The following is a 12,857-nucleotide window of genomic DNA, read 5'->3' as shown; positions in this document are numbered from 1 at the left end:
CCATTCCCTTCCTTCCTGAAGTCCCTTCAGCTGTGGTGTGACCACCTCTCTAAATTTGCTATCCACGATGCTGTCAGACTAGCGGATGCTCCACAGTGTCCCCAGCCGCAGTTCCAGCTCTGAAACCTGTGCTTCCAGGAGCTGCAGCTGGACACACTTCCTGCACACATGCTCGTCCTGGGCACTGGAAATGTTCCTGGCTTCCCACATGGAGCACGAGGAGCACACCACGGCTTTGAGCTCTCCTGCCATGACTTATCCCTTTAAATTAAACATTTTAAATCAGTTACTCTAGGGCCCTTCTTTCCTGATCCTCGTCACTACAGAATATACAAACTATAAACCACAAAGAAAAGATAAGCGATAAAAGTAGTAAATACTCACCCGACCTTACCCACTATTCACCAGTCATTCCTCTCCCTTGTAGCTTCTACTGCTGCAGCAGGGCAAGACTACTCTCTGAAGATTAAGAAGTTGGATAGCAAAGAAAAAATGCAAAGAGCACTTCTTCCCCTCTGCACCAAATTCCCACTGTGCACCAAATTGCCAATACCCACACTCACTCTAGCTGTGTCTCACTCAGGATGAGCTCTCTCCTCTGCTCATGTGCAAGCAATTGATCCAATTCGTTCCTTAATTAACCTCTTGCTCTTTATGTCTTTAGGAAACATCTTTGGTTTCACTTGATTTTACCTGCCAATATTTTTTGTGCCCTCTTGTTGCTTTTTTAATTTCCTTTTTAATTTCATCCCTACACTTTATATATCCTTTGAGACTTTCTGCAGTATTGAGCTCTTGATACCTAACATAAGCTTGCCTTTTTTGCCTTACCCTACCCTGTGGGCTCCTTGACACCCAGGGGCTCTAGGTTTGGGAGTCCAACCCTGGGCTGGATTTTCTGGGGCGCAGTTGCAAATTGCTCTCCCCAACAGAGGAAATGTTAGCTGGCAGCCGACCCACATAAAACAAGCCCACTCTGCAGCCATAACGCACTGCCAGTGGGCTTAAGCAGGTGAAAGTAAGACTTCTGCCCTTCAGTGGGAGGAAGTCCTAACCTCGAGGCTGCCAGCCAGTCTGATTGGCTGGCAGTTCTAGCAGTCCCAGCAGTGCCAGAGGTCAGCAGAGGGTGCTGCCGGGACTGCAAGGAAGAGCATGAATAAGAGGGTTGGCTGCTGGAGAAAGGATGTCCTGGGCTATTAGGGCAGGGAGTGATTCAAGAGCCCGGAATGGGACAGAGGTTGGTTGTGTCTGGGTTTTCAAGGACAGGCAGTGAATAACAAAGGTGGTTGACATCTATGAGGGGAGTGCACAATGTGCATCGGGCACCCCCCAAATGATGTGCCCCCCTCCTTCCTGTCTTTGTTCAACTTGGTCTCAAAAAACAGCCTGCCCACTCCCACCTGCCTGCCCATGAATACTGCATTATGGCATGGGCAGTGTGATAACCTGGTCAATTGGCTTGTTAACAAGTTCAATTGATCTTTAATAATTTTTAAAAATATGGCGGGTGGGCTGCTATTTTCGGTGCCCACCACCTACCATTTTATGGGGGACAGCTCAAGGGTGGGTGGGAAGGTGGTGAGCTGGGCACCCATCATATTTTACGTAGTGCTCTGCCGAAAACACACCCAGTGGGAGACCATAAAATCTAGCCCCTTTTCTTTGCGGAAACATTTGTTCTGAACCCTCTCTATCTCTTCTTTGAATAGTCCCCACTAACACTGGTTCTAACACTGATTTACTTTAAAGCAGCTATTTCCAGAACTTTTGCTAAATTACATCTCAGCTTAGTAAAATTAGCCTTTCCCCAGTTGAGAATTTTATTCCTGGTCTACCTTTGTCTTTTTCCATAATTATGCCAAATCCAACTGAATTATGATCACTACCACCAAAATGTTGTAAATAATTTTGGAAAACAGAAGCCATTGTTTTTTAAGCTCTGCACATCAATTCTTCCTGACACTTTCCATTTAGGCAGGATTCTAATTCTATAAAGCATAGTATGCAATGCCCCCCATTGTAATTAGATCTCCTCTTTCAGGCCATACCATCCCCTAGTAAATGGGAAGGTTTATTTGTGTATTCACAGTTTTGTCCTGGTACCACTTCTCCATGTGCAAATGGATTTTCAGCACCTTCCAAAGTAGTCCAATTAGGCATAGGAATTCATCAATTGGAAAACTGCAGAATAAATTCCTATCTTGGTGATTAGTTATCAGACTTAACCTAATTTCTGCAATCCTCCTGTTCATCGTGCCATTGTCACAATTGAAGTTGCATGAAATTGATTATGAATTTATTTAAAACTTCAAAATTATTGATTTTATTCTGTGATTTGCTTCAATTCCAAGTGAAAGTAAATGTTAATAAATGGCTTAGATCTTGATTTTAACACAGCCATCTTATGGGAATGGGTTAGCTGAGTAGCTACATTGCAGAAATAGATTTATTACCCAGTTCACACCAGGAACACCCAGATTGTGATTTTAACATTATGAATAACTATGGTCAGAAGCTCATCCACCTGAAATAGTCAGGTGCCTGATATTCAAATCAGGAATCCATAATGACATTGGTACCTAAATGCTATTTAAATTAGTTGGCATGGGAGTTCATCCAGCAGCCAATTTACTCATTCAAACCTTGCAGGCCCCAGAAATTGGCTGACAGGACTGGAAGAACTATTTAGAGGGGTACTCACTTGCAGGCATTTAGATTATTAGGATTTGTGTGCTTTTGTGAGTAGTGAATTGCCAAGGCATTTCAGATTTTGGAGATTGCTTCGTTTTGATTTCTTTGCCTTTGTCAAATTGACTAAGCATTTCCAGCTTGTCATGGATGCCATTTTTGCTTCATTATTCTGGCTAGAAGTACAAACACTTGGAGGAAGAGGAATAACAACAACAATACCAACATCAAAAACCAGGACAAATCAGACTGGAAGTTCAAAGACTGTTTCTTGCAGCTGTGGGTGAGCTTTAAACTGAAACCAAAAGTGATACTCCAAAAGCTAGCCAGGAGCTAAGACTTGAGCCATAATATTTTTACAGAAACTAGAAACTAGGAGCAGGAGTAGGCCATTCGGCCCTTCGAGCCTGCTCTGCCATTCACTTTGATCATGGCTGATCATCCCAATCAATAGCCTGCTCCTGCTTTCTCCCCATACCCTTTGATCCCTTTCGCCCCAAGAGCTATATCTAACTCCTTCTTGAAAGCATACAATGTTTTGGTCTCAACTACTTTCTGTGGCAACGAATTCCACAGGCTGACCACTCTCTGGGTGAAGAAATTTCTCCTCATCTCAGTCCTAAATGGTCTACCCCATATCCTCAGACTGTGACCCCTGGTTCTGGACTCCCCCACCATCGGGAACATCCTTCTTGCATCTACCCTGTCAAGTCCTGTTAGAATTTGATAGGTTTCTATGAGATTCCCCCCTCATTCTTCTGAACTCCAGCAAACATAATCCTAATCGATTCAATCTCTCCTCATATGTCAGTCCCGCCATCCCAGGAATCAGTCAGGTAAACCTTCGCTGCACTCCCTCTATAGCAAGTACATCGTTCCTTAGATAAGGAGACCAAAACTGCACACAGTGTTCCAGGCGTGGTCTCACCAAGGCCCTGTACAATTGCAGCAAGACATCCCTGTTCCTGTACTCGAATCCTCTGGCTATGAAGGCCAACATACCATTTGCGTTCTTTACCGCCTGCTGCACCTGCATGTTTACCTTCAGCGACTGGTATACAATGACACCCAGGTCTCGTTACACATTCCCCTCTCTCAATTTATAGCCATTCAGATAATAATCTGCCTTCCTGTTTTTGCGACCAAAATGGATAACCTCACATTTATCCACATTATACTGCATGTGCCATGCATTTGCCCACTCACTCAGCTTGTCCAAATCACACTGAAGCATCTCTGCATCCTCCTCACAGCTCACCCTCCCACCCAGCTTTGTGTCATCTGCAAATTTGGAGATATTACATTTAATTCCCTTATCTAAATCATTAATATATATTGTGAAAAACTGGGGTCCCAGCACCGATCCCTGCGGTACCCCACTAGTCACTGCCTGCCATTCAGAAAAAGACCCGTTTATTCCTACTCTTTGTTTCCTGTCTGCCAACCAGTTTTCTATCCATCTTAACTACCTCCAATCCCATGCGCTTTAATTTTACACGCCAATCTCTTATGTGGGACTTTGTTGAAAGCCTTCTGAAAGTCCAAATAAACCACATCCACTGGCTCCCCCTCATCAACTCTACTAGTTACATCCTCGAAAAATTTCAGTAGATTTGTCAAGCATGATTTCCCTTTCATAAATCCATGCTGACTCTGTCTGATTCTGCCACTGTTTTCCACGTGCTCAGCAATTAAATCTTTTATAATGGACTCTAAAATTTTCCCCACTACCGACGTCAGGCTGACTGGTATATAATTCCCTGTTTTCTCTCTATCTCTCTTTTTAAATAATGGGGTTACATTAGCTACCCTCCAATCTGTAGGAACTGTTGTAGAGTCTATAGAATCTCGGAAGATGACCACCAATGCATCCACTATTTCTAGGGCCACTTCCTTAAGTACTCTGGGATGTAGATTATCAGGCCTTGGGGATTTATTGGCCTTCAATCCCATCAATTTCCCCAACACTATTTCCCTACTAATACTGATTTCTTTCAGTTCCTCCCTCTCACTAAACCCTGTGTTCCCCAAAATTTCTGGTATGTTATTTGTGTCCACCTTTGTGAAGACAGAACCAAAGTATGTATTTAGTTGGTCAGCCATTTCTTTGTTCCCCATTATAAATTCCCATGTTTCTGACTGTAAGGGACCTACATTTGTCTTCACCAATCTTTTTCTCTTCACATACCTATAGAAACTTTTCCAGTCAGTTTTTATGTTCCCTGCAAGCTTACTCTCATACTCTATTTTCCCCTTCTTAATCGATCCCTTGGTCCTCCTTTGCTGAATTCTAAACTGCTCCCAATCCTCAGGTCTGCTGTTTTTTCTGGCCAATTTGTATGCCTCTTCCTTGAATCTAATACTATCTGTAATTTCCCTTGTAAGCCATGATTTGGCCACCTTTCCTGTTTTACTTTTGCGCCAGACAGGAATAGACAATTGTTGCAGTTCACCCATGCGCTCTTTGAATGTTTGCCATTGCCTATCCACCGTCATCCCTTTAAGTAACGTTTCCCAATCCATCATAGCCAACTCGCGCCTCATACCATCGTAGTTTCCTTTATTAAGATTCAGGACCCAAGTCTCAGAATCAATTACGTTACGTTATCGTATACTTTTTAAGCATTCCTGCCAGCTTAATCTGTTCTCTTCCAGCTGATTTTTCCTGGCACTGTTCTTGATTAAAAGCTGTTCATCTCTAACATCTTCTGGTTCTAATAACAGTTCATTGGCCTGAAACATGAAATCTATTTTTCTCTCCAATAATGGTGCCTGACCTGATGAGTGTTTCCAACATTTTCTGTTTTTTATTTCAGCTCTCCGTCATCTGCAGTATTTTGTTTTAGTTTGTTGTGTGTATTTTGTAGGTGCAAAAGGTTATTTGGACGATTACAGGGACACTTTTAGTTGAGGGTCACAATCTTGAGAAATTACTCATTCACTCCTGAGGTTTCACCAGGATAAAGCATAAAGGTAAATGTTGGCAACTGCAACATGGGTAAGTATAGCTTGACATGAAAAGCGCTAAATGTGTTTACATCCAGTTTGTATATGGAGCCCCATTGGTTTATCAGATTTCCCTTGGAACATATTTTTCCATTAACCATTAACATTGGAGTGCATCATCCCATAGGTTCGGTACCTTACTTAGTGATGTCAGCTTGCTTCATTTTTATTTCCTCTTCCACTTTAGAGAGCATGAGAATGTAATGATGTAGATTGTATTCAAGCTATAGGTCATAGCACTGCCCTGAGCACAGTCATTGGAGACTCAAATTTCATCTGCCCAATGTCACCAAAGAAATATTTGTTGAGTACTCTCAAGCAAGACATAGGGCAGAATTTTCCACTAATGAGACTAAGTGCGGTGGCGGGCAATTTCAGCAGCACTCACCCCGGTGGCTAGAATAGCGGGAACTCGTGTGTGATTTCGTGTTTGGAGGGTCATTAATAATGCAAAGGCACATATCAGTTCGAATTGCCTGGAGGGCTGGGAGTTGATTCGTCTACCCGCCGTCAACTGGAGGGTTCAAAGGTCCAGGTGCCATATTTACAGGCCTGTCCAACACCTAATCTCACTCTTTCCAGCCCATCAGAGAGGTCTTGCAGCCAGAAGAAGAAGGCTGAGAGCCTCAAGAAGAAGGCAGCAGCCCACTTCACCCACCAAGTCCTCTGGGCCTTGATCAGAGGGGTGCAGGCACACAGGCAAGTGCTCTATCCCAGGCTTGGCTGCAGGAAGCAGGACAGCATGGCTGGCAACCGTGCCTGGAATGCCATCCAGTGCAGGAAGAGGATCTCAGCCGCTCCGCCAGGGTAAGTCTCATCCTTCAACTCCCTCCAAAATCAAACTCTCACCAAGGCATCATTCACTCAAATGGCTACTCTCTTCAGGGATCTCACACAGCTATTAGTGGGGGACACATATCAACACATTCTCTCACCGAGGCTTTCACATCACCACTATCCCATCTATCATGTTTCTCACACTCCGTCCTCTGGCCCTTCTGGGGAGGGCTGAGCACACGCAAGGGACATGCATCTCACCCAACCTCTGCTCCATCATTTCTCATCACATGCCTTTCTTCTTCAAACAGGCCAAGGTGGTGCACAACAGGCACGAGAGATTGCAGAACGGTGGAGGGATGGCTGACATCATTGCCCTCACTGAGTTTGAGGAGGCTGCAGCTGAGCTGGCTGGGGAACACGGGATCATCCCTGTGGGGAAGGGGAGATCAGCCTCTCCCAGCAACCCATTACGGATCACAGCTAGGAGTGGGAGCGGAGCTGAGGAGCGGACCCGCAGGAGACAGTCAGGAGCTGAGGAGCTCTTATAAATACAGACCAGGGATTGCAGAGTGGCCGACCTTGCTGGGAGCTGGAGTGGAGCTGAGGAGTGGACCTGCAGGAGACAGTCAGGAGCTGAAGAGCGCCTATAAATAAAGACCAGAGAGTGCAAAGTGGCCTACCTTGCTGGGAGTCTGAGCAGAGCAGACCTGCGGGAGACAATTGGGAGCTGAGGGGCGTCTATAAATACAAACCGGGGATTGCAGGTAGTGGCCTACCTTGCAGGGAGTGGGAGCGGAGTGGACCTGCGGGAGTTAGTCCCTAAAGAGCGCAATGTTTTGCTGTTTGAGCTGCTGTGAGACTGCAGTCAGGAAAAAGGGGAAAAGAAGCAACTATGATGTCACAGGAAGCTATTAAGTTGATTGGCCGGTAAGTGCTCAGTCCAAGGGACAGTGTGTGAGAAACCAGCTTAGGACAGGCGAGTTCAGGTAGATCTATAAATAAAAAGAGCTAAAACTTTAAAATAACAAACCAAAATTTGAAAACTTTAAAATTAAAATAAAACAAAAAAGATAAAAAAGCAATAAAAATAAAGTAATTTAAACAAACATCTAAAACACTTACCTTTGTAGTTAAGAAGCCTATAAACTTTCATTATTAGTGGTACCAGCATTCAACAAACAGCAGTAATTTTTGTAGCATATATAGGAAGAAAGTAAGTAAAGTAAATTAACTAAATAACATAAGTTAGAATGGAGGGACAGGTGTTATGTTGCAGCTGTGGGATGTGGGAACTTTTGAATGCCAAGGCGATCCATGACAAACACATCTGCAGGAAGCGTAAGCAGCTTGAGGAATTCCGGATCAGGATTATTGATATGGAAGCTTAAATGCAGACACTGTGCAACATTAGGGAGGGGAAGAAATACCTGGATATTTTGTTCCAGAAGTCAGTCACACCTCTTAGAAGAGGGTCATCTGTTTTGGTCAGCAGTGAGGGACAGGAGGATGTGATGGTCAGTGAGGCAGGTAATGGGACAGAGCAGGCATTAGTGGAGGAGCCTCCGACTTTGCATTTGTCAAACAGGTTTGAGGTGCTCAAAAAGTGTGTGGATGAATGCAGGGTCTGCAAGGTGGATGAGCTGGCTGGCCATGCCACTGTGGTACAGGAAGCCGTTCAAGCCGGGGGAGGAAAAAGGAATGTAGTGGTAGTAGGGGATAGGATAGTGAGGGAGATTGACACTATTCTCTGCAGCAAAGAACGAGAGTCCAAATGGCTATGTTGCCTGCCTGGTGCCAGGGTTCAGGACATCTGCTCAGGGCTAGAGAGGAACTTGCAGTGGAAGGGGGAGGCTCCAGTTGTCATGGTCCATTTAGGTACCAAAAAATAGGTAGAACTAGGAAAGAGGTTCTGCAAAATCAGCATGAGGAGCTAGGTACCAAATTAAGAAGCAGAACTCAAAGGTACAAATTGGCACAGGGCAAATAAGATTAGAGAGATGAATGCGTGGCTCAAAGACTGGTGTAGGAGAAGTGGGCTCTGGTTTGTGGGGCATAAGCAACAGTACTGGGAAAGTGGGGGCTATACTGTTGGGGAGGTTTATACCTGAACCGTGCTGGGATGAGTGTCCTCGCAAATTGCATAACTAGGGAAGTAGAGAGGGCTTTAAACTAAACAAGAGGGGTAAGGGATCAAGCTTGGGTAGAGGTAGTCATTCAAGGTGTTGAGTCAAGACAGGAGAGCAAAATAGTAATATGAGAAATGAGGGTAAGAGAATGGCAGGAAGGGACAGAGAGAAAAAACCTAAAAATGCATCAGCAGTCAAGACCAGATGTTACAAAGGTAACAAAAAGACAAAACTGAAGGCTCTCTATCTGAATACGCATAGTATTCATAACAAAGTAAATGAATTGATGACCCACATTGAAGTAAATAAATATGATCTGATAGTTAATTACGGAGACATGGCTGCAGGATGACAAAGATTGGGTCCTTAATATTGAGGGCTGCATGGCATTCAAGAAGAATAGGAAGCTAGGTGGAGAGGTAGCACTGTTAATCAAAGAGAACATTGGTGCAATAGTTAGAGAAGACCTTGGTTCAGGAGATCAGGATGTAGAATCGGTTTGGGTGGAGATGAGGAATAGTAGGGGACACAGTGTAGGACAAAGTATTCAAGGGAAAATATTGTGTGCTTGTGATAAAGGGATGGCAATAATCATGGGTGATTTTAATCTCCACATAAGCTGGAAAAAGCAGATTGGCAGTAGTAGCCTGGATGAGGAGTTCTTCGAATGCTTTCGAGATAGTTTCTTTTAGCAGCATGTTCTGGAACCAACCAGAGAGCAGGTTATATTAAACTTGGTATTGTGTAATGTGACAGGGTTAATTAATGACCTCAGAGTAGTAGCTACCACAATATGATTGAACTTTACATCCAGTTTAAAAGGAAGAAGAGTGGGTCTCAGACTAGTATCTTAAATTTAAATAAGGGCAACTATGTGGGGATGAAAACTGAGCTAGCTGAAGTGAACTGGGAAGCTAGGCTAGAGGATAGATCAATAGAGAAGCAATGGCAAACATTTAAGGTGATATTTCGGAGTATTCAGAGTAAGTACATTCCTATTATAAAGAGAAATTTTAAGGAAGGACCCACCATTTGTGGTTAACTAAAGAAGTTAAGGAAAGCATCAAACTTAAGGAAAAAGTTTACAACTGAGCAATGGTGAGTAGCAGGACAGATGATTGGACAGAATGGAAAGAACAGCAGGGAATGATGAAAAGGTTAATCAGGAGAAAGAAATTAGAGTATGAGAGAAAGCTGGCTCAAAATGTAAAATGAATAGCAAAAGTTTCTACAGGTACTTTAAAAGGAAAAGAGTAAGTAAAGTGAGTGTTGGTCCTCTCGAGAGTGACACTGGGGAGTTAATAGTAGATAGTAAGTAAATGGTGGAAGAAATAAACAAATGTTTTGCTTCTGTGTTCACTATAGAGGATACAAAAAACTTTCAAGTAATAGCTGCAAATCAGGAGGTGAAAGGGAGAGAGGAACTTGGTGAAATTGAAATCACTAGGGAAACGGTACTGAGCAAGTTGATGGAGCCGCGGACTGGCAAGCCTTCGGGTCCCAATAGACTACATCCTAGGGTCTTAAACGAGGGAGGTAATGAGGTCATTGATGCACTAGTGTTAATTTTCTAAAATTTGTTCGATTCCAGAAAGGTTCCATCAAACTGGAAAGTAGCAAATATAATCCCTCTACTCAAGAAGGGAGGGAGGCAGAAAACAGGAAACTATAGCCCAGTTGGCTTGACATCTGCTGTGGGGACATTGTTAGAATTGATCATTAAGGGGGTTATAGCTGGGCACTTAGAAGAGCTCAAGGCAATCGGAAAGAGTCAGCATGGTTTTGTGAAAGGAAAATCATGTTTAACCAATTTATTGGAGTTTTTTGAAGGAGTAACATGTGCAGTGGATAAAGGGGAGCATGTAAGCGTACTGTACCTGGATTTCCAGAAGACATTTGATAAGGTGCCACATCAAAGGTTATTACAGAAAATAAAAGTGCATGGTGTAGGGGATAACATATTCGCGTGGATAGAAGATTGGCTGGCTGGCAGAAAGCAGAGAGTATGCGTAAATGGGTCATTTTTGGATTGGAAGGATGTGACTAGTCGAGCGCCACAGGGGTCTGTGCTGGGGCCTCAACTTTTAATGATTTACATCAATGACTTAGATGAGGGGAGTGAAGACATGGGCTAAATTTGCAGATGACACAAAGATTGGTAGGGAAGTGTGTTCTGAAGAAGACATGAGGAGGTTGTAGATCGATATAGATAGGTTGAGTGAGTGGGCAAAGATCTGGCAAGTGGAGTTTAATGTGAGAAAATGTGAAGTTGTTCACTTTGGCAGGAAGAACAAAAAAGCAGAGTATTACTTAAATGGAGAACAGCTGCATAATTCTGAGGCGCAGAGGGATCTAGGTGTTCTAGTACGTGAGTCACAAAAAGTTAGTGTGCTGGTACAGCAAGTAATTAAGAAGGCTAATGGAATGCTATTCTTTATTACGAGAGGGATTGAACATAAGTGTAAGGATATTATGCTTCAGTTATACAGGGCATTGGTGAGACTGTACCTCGAATACTATGTGCAGCTTTGGTGTCCTTATTTAAGGAAGGATGCAAATGCATTGGAGGCGGTTCAAAGGAGGTTTACTAGGTTGATATCTGGAATTAGTGGGTTGGCTTATGAGGAAAGGGTGGACAGACTGGGCTTGTTTCCACTGGAATTTAGAAGAGTGAAGGGCGATTTGGTTGAAGTATACAAGATCCTGAATGGCCTTGACAAGGTGTACGTTGAAAGGATGTTTCCTCTTGTGGGTGAGTCCAGAACTAGGGGGCACTGTTTTAAAATTAGGAGTCGCCCTTTTAGGACAGAGATGAGGAGAAATTTTTCCTCTCAGTTTCAGTTATTTGACTTTGGAACTCTCTGCCTCAGAAGGTGGTGGAAGTGGGGTCATTGAATATTTTTAAGGCAGAAGTAGATAGATTCTTGTTAGGCAAGGGAATCAAAGGTTATCGGGGGTAGATGGCAATGTGGAAATTGAAACTTAAGAGGATCAGCCATAATCTTACTGAATGGCAGAGCAGGCTCAAGGGGCTGAATGGTCTATCCCTGTTCCTATTTCTTATGTTCTTACAGCTCCATCACTTCATCAAATCCTGATAATCACATTGAGTCACATGTAGTCTTATCTAGCTCATGTTCATTAACTGAAACTCTATTTTCTATTTTCAGCAGATCGAGGCCCCCAAGCCAGTCCAGCACCAGTGCGAGCCCCCAGACTACATCCGAAGAGGAAGCTCAGGAAGAACCGTCACGGCGCTCACACGCACCCTCCACCAGCTCAGAGACACACACGTCGGCGGGGCACAGATGTAGATTGGGCTCAAGCTCACTTTCTGGGCTACACCTCTCTGACACGTCCCCACAGCAGGGATAGCCCAGGTTTCCAGCACTTGGAGGGCTGTTGGAGACCAGCTACCCGCTCAGTCCAAGTCAGATGATGAGCCTCTGGAAGAGGCCGCCAACTCAATGCTGGAGGTGCAACAACAGGCAGCAGCAGAACATCAGGCAGAGTTTCGACAGTCTAGAGCGTACGATGGTGGAGTCCGTCCATATTCTGTCTGATGTCGTGGCTCTGACATGCAAGCACCTCGAGGTCACCATGGGAAGGCTGGCAACCACCATGGATACCTTGGTCCAGCAGGTTTTGCCGGATTTGCGCTTGGCCCTGTGCTCCATGGCCACACACCCTGGTGGACACCACCAAGATGTAAGCAACATGGAGACAATGCACCTTGACCTCCCTCCAGGCGCACCATCTCCTGCAGGAGCCAGGGTGGGGCTCTCGGGCACCCACAGGGCGGATGAGCATCAGCCAGATAGCCCGGGGACCTCCGCTCAGGACATTACAAGGATGTGCAGCCGCTCACAGCCCCCTCTGCCTGTGACCCCTATCCACTCCAGCTTCTCAGCCGACAAGGGCGCCTCTGCCCCTGAGCAGGTGACCCTTATCAGGTAGGGGCCCTCCAGGTCTCGGGCCACCAGAAGATGTCCGCCAAGGTCATCACAGACATCAGGATAGTCATCAGGCTGCCTCCACCTCTGCTGCAGATGTCGGGGCTGCACCTAAACATAGCGGTAGAGTTAGGAAGAAAAATTGATGTCACTTTTGGGTTACGGGTGTGCTATACATATAAAGAAAGTGTATTTTTGTGAATACATTTGATGGTTATGTGAATGTTCTTGGCAACTGAAGGCGTTGTGATTTTGTACTTTGGAATCCTCTTATTTCGAAATTTAGCCTTTTTCCCACTCAGTG

The sequence above is a fragment of the Cetorhinus maximus genome, chromosome 6, assembly GCF_964194155.1.
Source record: "Cetorhinus maximus chromosome 6, sCetMax3.hap1.1, whole genome shotgun sequence".
Taxonomy (NCBI): Eukaryota; Metazoa; Chordata; class Chondrichthyes; order Lamniformes; family Cetorhinidae; genus Cetorhinus; species Cetorhinus maximus.
The sequence above is the reverse complement of the archived record's forward strand: the minus strand, read 5'-3'. Positions refer to the sequence as shown.